Source organism: Drosophila mauritiana, unplaced genomic scaffold (genome assembly GCF_004382145.1).
Source record: "Drosophila mauritiana strain mau12 unplaced genomic scaffold, ASM438214v1 U_154, whole genome shotgun sequence".
In the NCBI taxonomy this organism is placed as follows: Eukaryota; Metazoa; Arthropoda; class Insecta; order Diptera; family Drosophilidae; genus Drosophila; species Drosophila mauritiana.
In genome coordinates this window covers 180,234-193,375 of record NW_022881285.1, presented here as the reverse complement: position 1 = coordinate 193,375, position 13,142 = coordinate 180,234, and the positions used below count along the sequence as shown (strand labels likewise).

Genomic DNA, 13,142 nt, shown 5'->3' with positions numbered 1-13,142 from the left:
ACATCGGATCGTAAATCCTACAGTGGATATGTCTTCAGAAACGCAGCTGGTCCAATAGGAATAGGATACCCTATTCCTTAGTAAACAATACCTATAAATTGTCGATAGGAGGCATAACATGAGTATCATGCTCGGGAGTAGGCCTGGAATTATCGTTGTTAGCTCTAGGCAGCGAATCCGGGGTCACCAGGGGGACAAAGTGTGGTTAGCTTGAAAAAAAAAACGTAACTTAGTCTAAAGTTCAGGGGCAGGATCGAGCCAAACAGAGAATCGAACAAAGATGGATAGATGGATGGCTGGATCAGATGGAGGTTTTCAGAGATACTTAACGCAAACATAACTAATGTTGAACACACTAGGAATTAAATCCTTCTACGACATGTAATTTTTAAAAGACTTAAATACTTTGATCACTCTTCCCATAGTAAAAGACCGTTTCTATTGACTAGACTGATACTGGGGAAGATCCCTTAGTCACTCAACAATTGACCAAGCTACCAAGTTACCCACGAAAGTACAACATAAAGCAAACAACAAAACGAAAACAAATGGCACCCTCTAAACTTGAATGCAAACTCTGTATTATACTTTGGTAATGCCCTTCCACTGCTGGTTGATTTATCCCTCTAAGAATAATGATTATGTATGAATATGTATGTTGATATGTAGGAAACTTTATGTCATAGACCCGATTATTGTTATATCAGTGTCAGTGTGAGGTACACCATTTTTATATCAAATCTTTTATTATTAACTTAATTTTTAAATCTGTACAAAATGTATTATACTTAAATATAATTTAAAAATAAACAAAATGGAAACGTAAAAACAAAAAAAAAATATTTACTTTTATTAATTTTCTTTTTCTTTTTAAACTTATACTTATAGTGTATTATTTTTCTACCTCTATTTGTTTCTTCGAAATGTATATCATCTATTTGTCTTAAGTATCCTGTGTTTTTGGATGCGTTAGTCGTTTTTGATCTTACTAGAGGGGATTCTTTGAAGTTTGTGTCTATGTTAAAGTCGTGTCTATTTTCATTGAGTTTGTCAATTTTCTTTACTTTATTTTGTTAAGTGTTATAAGCAGGGGTTCCTACAAAAATGAAGATGTCTGCTGGGGTTCGACCAGTTGTGTTGTGTTTTCTTTTGAGATTCTAAATGTAAAATATTTTTTCAAATTTTGTGAATTTGTTTTCAATGAAGGCGGAGTCTTTGTCGGCTTTTATTTCTATGGGTTTACCCATATCGTTGAATATGCGTAAAATAGCTCTTTTAGTTTCAAGCCAATCTCTACTTTTTACTTCTATCGGGGAGGAGTATTTAAAATAAATGTCAATACATGATAGGAATTTTTTATTGTTTACTAAGTAAAAATCCATGACATACTTGTCTCTGGGAATCTTCAGTTTTAGCGATGTTACAGATTTCACATTCGTTTATGATGTTTTGGATCAGTTTTTGATAGTCAGGGTAATAGTAAAGTTCTTTGAACTTTATACCGGGGTGTAATAATTCTTTATGTGTTTTGAGAATGATTTCTTTGAATTGGGCGTATGTTTGAATGTCTATTAGTTTACTACTGGTTTCCATAGTTTTAGTGAAACTGTCGGGACTTATAATTTGAATATAGATACGCATTTCGAAATATTTGAAAGTCGATCTCATCAGGGAAGTAAATAACACTTTTCTTAGTGCAGAAGTATTCATTAACTTGAACCTTAGCAAGGGTATCAGCCATTTCTTTATAACTGATTTTTATTCTGGTTTTATGGAAATATTTTATTATTTTGACTATTATCTGCTTGCGTCTTGCTTCATTTTTTTTTTCCTTCCTTCTTGGTGCTGATTTTATTATTTTTTAATATTGTTAGTTATAGTTTTCTGTTTTGGTTTTAATTGTGTTTCTTGTTTAGTCTGATTTTTATTATTCTTGTGTTCATGTAATTTGTATTAAGTATTCACCACCTTTTCCACCTTTTTAAATATTAAATTCTTAATTGGATTATTCTTTTAATTAATTTTCAATGAAGTTTTTCCACGATCACTGTCACAGTAGTTAGATGTTGTTGGATTAATGTGGATGATTTAATTTTTCCACTAAAAATATGAGTTGTTGGCGGCGCGAATTCCGTTTTATATATAACTTATTATCTTTTATATTTTTTTAAACTTTTGAAGTACACCGCCCCACGTTGGGCACCAATTAAAATTGTTACTTTTAAATTATATAAAAAAATTATTTTTATTTTTTTATAATTTAATATTCTATTAAATCGACTTTTTCACTTATACTATTACAAGACAGTCTTTATTGCTTATCTTTAAATTGCAACTGTTCACGATTCAGAATGATCTACTAAGTCTTAATCCTAATCCACTCAACCTCGGCTTTTTTTTTAAATTTTCTTGAACTTTAAAATATGTTTATGTTTTATCCTAAATAAAAGCTTTACACTAAAATAACTTCACAGAATTGTGAAATTGAAATTTGCTGACTGGTGCTTACTTTAAGTTTGGTTATTTATCGGCTAAGTGCTGCTGACAAAATCAAGGACAAAGGAAATGCTGCTGAGATCGGAGTTTGAAATTGGGGCAGAGTGCTATATTTACGGGTTTTAAGGAAACGCGTTAATAAAAAGATGGAAGAGTGGCTTCACCATGAGGTAATTAAAGAGTTTACAAGACCCATAGTACTCGAAAGAAACCGCAGACTAGTAATTGTAAAAGACTATTTCCCAAGACCGCTAATTGATGATCAATTGGATCGACTGCAAGAGTCAAAATTATTCAGTACAATTGGTTTGTACTAAAACGGATTATTCCACATAACAGTTAATGAAACATGCAGAAATTATAAAATTTTTGTTACACACCGACGGCTTTATTAGTTTTTGAATGTCCCTTTAGATTTTCTAATTCCCCAGGCGTTTTCTAGCGTCACGTCAATAAGAAATTCCTGTCACGCAGAGTCTTTATATGACTTTCTTAATATATTATATTGATTATAATTTATTTTTCTATTTATAGGATACAGATTTAACGAATATATATATTATTATATTTATTCATTTTCCTTTTATTCCTAAGCGTTTATGAGACACGGAACTTAAATCAAGACAATGTATCACAAATAATTTTGCTGGAAGAATTAGTGAAGTCGGAGAGCTGCCGTTTCTTTCAAAAGTGAAAGATTAAATAAAATCTGTTATTTTAGACGTGAAAATGAAATATCAAAGTTAAACATGTCATTGGCACTGCAAGAGTATATGGAAATTGGATTGTTTTCAGATGCCAATACAAAAACATCAACGATGCGTTCGAAATTATAGGATATTTTAAAAATTACGAAGTGTTTAAGGAAATGTTTTTATTATATATTTGTGAGTTATTTATTTAATAAAATAAGTAATTATTATTTGTCTGTAAAATATTTTAAAGTAATTATATATTTAATTAATTATTCAAGGATATCATGTTATGGTAAACGTATTTGATAAAGATCATTTCTTGTGTAGTTAGTGCTATCGGGCCAGGAATTCTGCAAGTCCTCGCCATTAAATCATTACATAATCGCGCTAGTTACTTTATTTTTTTTTTTTTTTGTTAAATTTTATTAATTGGAATTAAACAAGTTTACTGCTACCTATGTGACAGCTTTACCAGGTTTAACATAAAATTCCACAGCATAGGCATACCAATATATACGTTACTTTACAAATTAAGCTACTCTAACAATATTTAATTTATTTGTTTTCCATGAAAAAATAATTATAATAATCTCGATGGGAGATCATGTGGATGGAATTTTTTCAGCCTTCTTTTTCTCGGGAGATGGATAAGCCTTCTCGCCAGGGTGTTGGGGTGGGAACCGAGTCGCCGCATATATCTTTCCGCATGGGCCCTCAATACATCGCCTATCTTTGGAATATTAAGATTTCTTTCTACCGTTCATTTCTCTGTTAAGTTTTTCTACTACATACTGTATTTGTGGTAAGTTATTAAAATGTTGAGTTTGTTTAATAAGTTCTTCATAAGTATTTTCTGTTTTAGTTATGTTAATAGATAAGTAAAGATTTTCGAGGTTTAGCGGTAAATCTATTGATCCGGCTTGAAAGATTAGTTAGCCGTTTTTGGCCTGGATAGGGGTTACTTCTAGGTATTGTGTGTAAATTGTCGATAGGAGGCATAACATGAGTATCATGCTCGGGAGTAGGCCTGGAATTATCGTTGTTAGCTCTAGGCAGCGAATCCGGGGTCACCATGGGGACAAAGTGTGGTTAGCAGGATCAGGGGCAGGATCGAGCCAAACAGAGAATCGAACAAAGATGGATAGATGGATGGCTGGATCAGATGGAGGTTTTCAGAGATACTTAACGCAAACATAACTAATGTTGAATTATGCATATAAAAAACATAAGCTACTCACACGCAAAACGCATCAAATACAGTAAATAAATCCATCAATGGCGCTTAGCACTAGGCAAAACCTTAAATAGCTTCGAGTAAAATAAATCATCAGATCGTAAGAGATCTTATACCGAATATCAGTCTTATAAGCGGTTTTGAGTATGACACTAGGAATTAAAGTTCTTCGACATGTAATTTTTAAAAGACTTGAGTAATACTTTGATCACTCTTCCCATAGTAAAAGACCGTTTCTATTGACTAGACTGATACTGGGGAAGATCCCTTAGTCACTCAACAATTGACCAAGGTACCAAGTTACCCACGAAAGTACAACATAAAGCAAACAACAAAACGAAAACAAATGGCACCCTCTAAACTTGAATGCAAACTCTGTATTATACTTTGGTAATGCCCTTCCACTGCTGGTTGATTTATCCCTCTAAGAATAATGATTATGTATGAATATGTATGTTGATATGTAGGAAACTTTATGTCATAGACCCGATTATTGTTATATCAGTGTCAGTGTGAGGTACACCATTTTTATATCAAATCTTTTATTATTAATTAACTTAATTTTTAAATCTGTACAAAATGTATTATACTTAAATTATAAATATAATTTAAAAATAAACAAAATGGAAACGTAAAAAAAAAAAAAAAATATTTACTTTTATTAATTTTTTTTTTCTTTTTAAACTTATACTTATAGTGTATTATTTTTCTACCTCTATTTGTTTCTTCGAAATTTATATCATCTATTTGTCTTAAGTATCCTGTGTTTTTGAATGCGTTAGTCGTTTTTCATCTTACTAGAGGGGATTCTTGAAGTTTGTGTCTATGTTAAAGTCGTGTCTATTTTCATTGAGTTTGTCAATTTTCTTTACTTTATTTTGTTAAGTGTTATAAGCAGGGGTTCCTACAAAAAAGAAGATGTCTTAGCAAGGGTATCAGCCATTTCTTAATAACTGATTTTTATTCTGGTTTTATGCAAATATTTTAGTATTTGGACGTCGTCAAAATTGTGCTTTCTGAATTCGAATTGTCTGTTATAATAATTACGAGGCCTTTCTTTTATTGAAATGTGATTTTGGTTGACTTCTTGTGCACTATGCACAGTAGCTGCTGTGGGAAGGGATGCAGGGTCATCTTCTCCTAGGAAGATTTCTTAAATTTGAACTCTGGATAGGGAGTTATCTACATTATTTTATTTACCGGGTAGATATTGAATAATAATCGTATTCGTTAAGTTTTATCTTCTATCTCTATAATTTCATATTTGGATCTTTTATGTTGCTTAGCCATACAATTGGCCTATGATCGCTTAATATGTCGAACTTTCTACCAAATAGGTAGGACCTGAAATATTTTGTTGCTGATACTATAGCTAATAGTTATTTTTCTATTGTCGAATAGTTAAGTTCGTGTTCGTTTAAAGTTCTGCTTGCATAGCAGATGTGTTTATGCTCTTGGGATAATACAGCACCTATGGCTATATTACTTGCGTCTGTTGTCAGCGAAAATTTCTTTTCGAAGTTGGGGTATATTAGGATTGGATAGGACGTGATGAGTACTTTTAGTTTCTCGAAGGCGGACATGTAATCATTATCTTTAGTGTTAATTACTGCTCCTTTCTTTAATTTGGATGTCATGGGTTTGCTATTTCGGCAATATTGGGAATGAACTTACGGTAGAATCCGCAGAGTCCAAGGAATGATTTTATTCCTTTTGTGGTTTTAGGAATAGGAAAATTAATAATTGCATTTATTTGCATTATCGTGATAATGTTACCGAGAAATTCTGTTTCTTTCTTCAGAAATTCACATTTATCAAGTTGCAATTTTAAATTAGCTGATCGTAGCTTATCAAATACCTTTTTTAGTGACATTATGTGTTCTTCCAATGAAGTGGAATAAATTATAATATCATCTAAATAAACTAAACAATCTTTATAAATTAAATCTTCTAGAAGATTTTTTATGCAGCGTTGAAATGTTGCTGGTGAATTTTTCAGACCAAAAGGCATACGAGTATATTCGTAATGTCCATATTTTGTTGAAAATGCTGTTTTGGATATTGATTGCTGGTCCATTTGAATTTGATTGAAACCTTTAGTTAGATCAATGGTTGTGAAGTATTGACAGCGTCCAAGCTTGTCTAATATTTCGTCCATTACTGGAATATGGAATTTGTCGACAATGGTTATTTCATTGAGACTACGTCATCTATGACTAATAGAAATTTTGGTTTACCAGAAGCATCACTTTTCTTTGGCACAATCCAAATTTGAGAACAATAGGGGGATTTCGATTTCCTAATTATTTTTTGTTCTATAATTTCGTTGATTTGCTTATTGACTTCTTGATCAAACGCTTGGTGGTATTTATATGGTTTTTTATAAATAGGGTCTTCGTGTTTTGTATGAATAGAATGTTTAATCGTATTTGTAAAGGTCAAAGTTTCACCTTCTTTGTTTTGAATATCACGGTATTCAAGCAAAACGTGGCAAAGTTGCTCACTTTCATTTGTATTTAGATGCGCTAATCTAAATACGTTAGATTCTCTTAACTCGTCATTTAAGGCGTAGTTAGAGGATGTTACTAGAAGGGCTTCTTCTATGTATGGGGTAATAGAAGGGTTATCCTCAGATTTAGAAGTCTTGGGACACTCTTGGGAATTCTTGGACTCTTCTGGGTTAGACTTTGAATTGGGCGTATGTTTGAATGTCTATTAGCTTACTACTGGTTTCCATAGTTTTAGTGAAACTATCGGGCCTTATAATTTGAATATACGCATTTCGAAATATTTGAAAGTCGATCTCATCAGGGAAGTAAATAACACTTTTCTTAGTGCAGAAGTATTCATTAACTTGAACATTAGCAAGGGTATCAGCCATTTCTTAATAACTGATTTTTATTCTGGTTTTATGCAAATATTTTAGTATTTGGACGTCGTCAAAATTGTGCTTTCTGAATTCGAATTGTCTGTTATAATAATTACGAGGCCTTTCTTTTATTGAAATGTGATTTTGGTTGACTTCTTGTGCACTATGCACAGTAGCTGCTGTGGGAAGGGATGCAGGGTCATCTTCTCCTAGGAAGATTTCTTAAATTTGAACTCTGGATAGGGAGTTATCTACATTATTTTATTTACCGGGTAGATATTGAATAATAATCGTATTCGTTAAGTTTTATCTTCTATCTCTATAATTTCATATTTGGATCTTTTATGTTGCTTAGCCATACAATTGGCCTATGATCGCTTAATATGTCGAACTTTCTACCAAATAGGTAGGACCTGAAATATTTTGTTGCTGATACTATAGCTAATAGTTATTTTTCTATTGTCGAATAGTTAAAGTTCGTGTTCGTTTAAAGTTCTGCTTGCATAGCAGATGTGTTTATGCTCTTGGGATAATACAGCACCTATGGCTATATTACTTGCGTCTGTTGTCAGCGAAAATTTCTTTTCGAAGTTGGGGTATATTAGGATTGGATAGGACGTGATGAGTACTTTTAGTTTCTCGAAGGCGGACATGTAATCATTATCTTTAGTGTTAATTACTGCTCCTTTCTTTAATTTGGATGTCATGGGTTTGCTATTTCGGCAATATTGGGAATGAACTTACGGTAGAATCCGCAGAGTCCAAGGAATGATTTTATTCCTTTTGTGGTTTTAGGAATAGGAAAATTAATAATTGCATTTATTTGCATTATCGTGATAATGTTACCGAGAAATTCTGTTTCTTTCTTCAGAAATTCACATTTATCAAGTTGCAATTTTAAATTAGCTGATCGTAGCTTATCAAATACCTTTTTTAGTGACATTATGTGTTCTTCCAATGAAGTGGAATAAATTATAATATCATCTAAATAAACTAAACAATCTTTATAAATTAAATCTTCTAGAAGATTTTTTATGCAGCGTTGAAATGTTGCTGGTGAATTTTTCAGACCAAAAGGCATACGAGTATATTCGTAATGTCCATATTTTGTTGAAAATGCTGTTTTGGATATTGATTGCTGGTCCATTTGAATTTGATTGAAACCTTTAGTTAGATCAATGGTTGTGAAGTATTGACAGCGTCCAAGCTTGTCTAATATTTCGTCCATTACTGGAATATGGAATTTGTCGACAATGGTTATTTCATTGAGACTACGTCATCTATGACTAATAGAAATTTTGGTTTACCAGAAGCGTCACTTTTCTTTGGCACAATCCAAATTTGAGAACAATAGGGGGATTTGGATTTCCTAATTATTTTTTGTTCTATAATTTCGTTGATTTGCTTATTGACTTCTTGATCAAACGCTTGGTGGTATTTATATGGTTTTTTATAAATAGGGTCTTCGTGTTTTGTATGAATAGAATGTTTAATCGTATTTGTAAAGGTCAAAGTTTCACCTTCTTTGTTTTAAATATAACGGTATTCAAGCAAAACGTGGCAAAGTTTCTTTTGTATTTAGATGTGCTAATGTAAATACGTTAGATTCTCTAAACTCGTCATTTAAGGCGTAGTTAGAGGATGTTACTAGAAGGGCTTCTTCTATGTATGGGGTAATAAAAGGGTTTTCCTCAGATTTAGAAGTCTTGGGACACTCTTGGGTATTCTTGGACTCTTCTGGGTTAGACGATCTTTTGCACTCATTGGGGACCTTTGACTCATCTGCTTTTAAGTGGGATTTCCGTTTAATTTTCTGGAGGTTTTTCTCCTTTTTCTGTATATGTAGACGGGTTTCCTCTGAATTATATGATCTGGGGCACTCATTGGTAACCTTTGACTCATATGATTTTAAGCGGGGTTTCCCCTTAGTTTTCCGGATGGTTTTCTCCTTTTTGGTGTGTGTAGAGGGGTTTCCTCTGGGTTACATGACCTGGGGCCCTCATTGGTAACCTTGGACTCATCTGTTTGGATGTGTTTATACCACATTTTAAATGTGTAGCCATTTATAGTGCATGTTTCTGTTGAATAATTAATTTGAGTGTTAGTTGGTTCTAAATAGTTTCTGCCTAATAGTAAGTCATATTTTTCTGAAAAGTTGTGAATATAGAATGTTTGTTCAATAGGACAAAGTTTGCTTGACTGCAATGAAACGCTTTGGTTCAATGTTATAATGTCATGTATAGTGTGGACTTCTATTTTAGAAGGTTTGATTGGGAAATTAAAGAAATTTTGTTTCATAATGTTAATTGACGAACCAGTGTCTACTAAGCATTTGAGAGTAATATTATTCATTGTAATTTTTAAGAATGGGTTTCCTCCTCCTCTGAATCGCTTTCTGGTTCCGAGGCTGGTTGAAGAAAATTTTCGCATCCTGTATTTATTTTGTATTGGGCACTATCACTTTCTCTCTGTCGTTTGACGGGAGGGTTTGGGGCACTATTAATTCTTTGATGAAGATTTAATGGATTCTGGACTCTACCTGTATTTAATTTTTGTGTGAGTTCTCTTGCTAATTTTGGATTTGGTTCACATGGTCTTGGAGTAGTGCATGGATTTGACTTAATTGTATTATGCATATCATTGTTCACGAAATTTTGATAGTTTCCCTTATCCTTAGAGGTTTGGGGTTGGAACTATTTTGCCGTCTCGTTCTGTCATTGAAAGTTTTTTCGTATACACCTGTCGTAATGTCAAATCTAGCAAGAGTCATTAATAACCTATCGGGCAATTTTCTCATTATTACATCTTTGATTGTATTATTTAATGCATTTGTGTATAATACAGTATTATTGATATCATTTTCTAGCATAAGTTTATTCGATATCTTGAATGATTTTATTTCTAACTCTACGACGAACATACGGATACTTCCGCGGTGGAGTTCTTCACATGGTGTTTGGGTTTTATATTCACTGATGAGCGCATTCAACAGGATCGGCCAGGTTGTTGCTCCCGATAACTGGGATACTCGTTGAGCATCTCCTGCAAGTTGCATCTCAATTGCGCTGAGGAATACATGCCTTTGCCTGGTTTCAGTTGATGGATAGAGCTGAAGTATGAACTCGATCCTTCGGATAAAGGCACTGAGTTCTTGGGTGTTACCACTGAATGTTGGTATTTGCCTAATTTGGCTTAAGGCTTGATTCAGATGAGATTCCGATAACAGTTTGACTTTCTCGTTTGCCATGGTTGATGATTTTATTTTTATTTTTGTTTTTCCACTTTTATTGACCGTATGGAGTAGGTTTGACTATTACGTGCCAACCACCGATTATACGTAGTTCTTTTGCGGATAAAAAGATTTAATTGTATTACGATTTTATGTTCACTTTAGCGCCGATTCGCGTGGTTCAATCTTAAAAGATACGCTTGGTCGCAACTCGCACAATTTTTCCTATTTATCCTACCGACTGCGCCATTTACGAATTCAGAACGAGAGTTTAATAAAAAAAAGAACACAGTTATATTTTTTTATGTATTATTAATCGTTTTTATTATTTCCAATAAAGGAAGAACTAGAGCCTTTGGATTATCACTAGGTTGGATAATGGACTTCAAAGTTGAAATGGGCTTAGCAGGGTTATCGCGATTGATAACGTACTCAGAACTAAACTACTGTAGTGATGTTACAGATTTCACATTCGTTTATGATGTTTTGGATCAGTTTTTGATAGTCAGGGTAATAGTAAAGTTTGTTTGAATGTCTATTAGTTTAATACTGGTTTCCATAGTTTTATTGAAACTGTCGGGACTTATAATTTGAATATACGCATTTCGAAATATTTGAAAGTCGATCTCATCAGGGAAGTAAATAACACTTTTCTTAGTGCAGAAGTATTCATTAACTTGAACCTTAGCAAGGGTATCAGCCATTTCTTTATAACTGATTTTTATTCTGTTTTTATGGAAATATTTTATTATTTGGACGTCGTCAAAATTGTGCTTTCTGAATTCAAATTGTCTGTTATAATAATTAAGAGGCCTTTCTTTTATTGAAATGTGAATTTGGTTGTCTTCTTGTGCACTATGCACAGTAGCTGCTGTGTTAAGGGAAGCAGGGTCATCTTCTCCTAGGAAAATTTCTTAAATTTGAACTCTGGATAGGGCGTCAGCTACATTATTTTCTTTACCGGGTAGATATTGAATAATAATCGTATTCATTAAGTTTTATCTTCCATCTCTGTAATTTCATATTTGGATCTTTTATGTTGCTTAGCCATACAATTGGCCTATGATCGCTTAATATGTCGAACTTTCTACGAAATAGGTAGGACCTGTAATATTTTGTTGCTGATACTATAACTAATAGTTATTTTTCTCTTGTCGAATAGTTAAGTTCGTGTTCGTTTAAAGTTCTGCTTGCATAGCAGATGTGTTTATGCTCTTGGGATAATACAGCACCTATGGCTATATTACTTGCGTCTGTTGTCAGCGAAAATTTCTTTTCGTAGTTGGGGTATATTAGGATTGGATAGGACGTGATGAGTACTTTTAGTTTCTGGAAGGCGGACATGTAATCATTATCTTTTGTGTTAATTACTGCTCCTTTCTTTAATTTGGATGTCATGGGTATGCTATTTCGGCAATATTGGGAATGAACTTACAGTATAATCCGCAGGTTCCAAGGAATGATTTTATTCCTTTTGTGGTTTTAGGAATAGGAAAATTAATAATTGCATTTATTTGCATTATCGTGATAATGTTACCGAGAAATTCTGTTTCTTTCTTCAGAAATTCACATTTATCAAGTTGCAATTTTAAATTAGCTGATCGTAGCTTATCAAATACCTTTTTTTGTGACATTATGTGTTCTTCCAATGAAGTGGAATAAATTATAATATCATCTAAATAAACTAAACAATATTTATAAATTAAGTCTTCTAGAAGATTGTTTATGCAGCGTTGAAATGTTGCTGGTGAATTTTTCAGACCAAAAGGCATACGAGTATATTCGTAATGTCCATATTTTGTTGAAAATGCTGTTTTGGATATTGATTGCTGGTCCATTTGAATTTGATGGAAACCTTTAGTTAGATCAATGGTTGTGAAGTATTGACAGCGTCCAAGCTTGTCTAATATTTCGTCCATTACTGGAATATGGAATTTGTCGACAATGGTAATTTCATTGAGACTACGATAGTCTATGACTAATCGAAATTTTGGTTTACCAGAAGCGTCACTTTTCTTTGGCACAATCCAAATTTGAGAACAATAGGGGGATTTGGATTTCCTAATTATTTTTTGTTCTATAATTTCGTTGATTTGCTTATTGACTTCTTGATCAAACGCTTGGTGGTATTTATATGGTTTTTTATAAATAGGGTCTTCGTGTTTTGTATGAATAGAATGTTTAATCGTATTTGTAAAGGTCAAAGTTTCACCTTCTTTGTTTTAAATATAACGGTATTCAAGCAAAACGTGGCAAAGTTGCTCCCTTTCTTTTGTATTTAGATGTGCTAATGTAAATACGTTAGATTCTCTAAACTCGTCATTTAAGGCGTAGTTAGAGGATGTTACTAGAAGGGCTTCTTCTATGTATGGGGTAATAAAAGGGTTTTCCTCAGATTTAGAAGTCTTGGGACACTCTTGGGTATTCTTGGACTCTTCTGGGTTAGACGATCTTTTGCACTCATTGGGGACCTTTGACTCATCTGCTTTTAAGTGGGATTTCCGTTTAATTTTCTGGAGGTTTTTCTCCTTTTTCTGTATATGTAGACGGGTTTCCTCTGAATTATATGATCTGGGGCACTCATTGGTAACCTTTGACTCATATGATTTTAAGCGGGGT

At 33.0% G+C, this 13,142-nt stretch overlaps 1 long non-coding RNA gene across 1 annotated transcript; it reads left to right on the top strand.

Moving 5' to 3' along the window:
• Positions 1-222: 222 nt before the first annotated feature.
• Positions 223-4,410, top strand: LOC117149122. The gene is made up of 2 exons (XR_004460049.1): positions 223-311; positions 4,360-4,410. It is a non-coding gene; the product is annotated as an uncharacterized LOC117149122 (long non-coding RNA).
• The last annotated feature ends 8,732 nt before the right edge of the window (positions 4,411-13,142 follow it).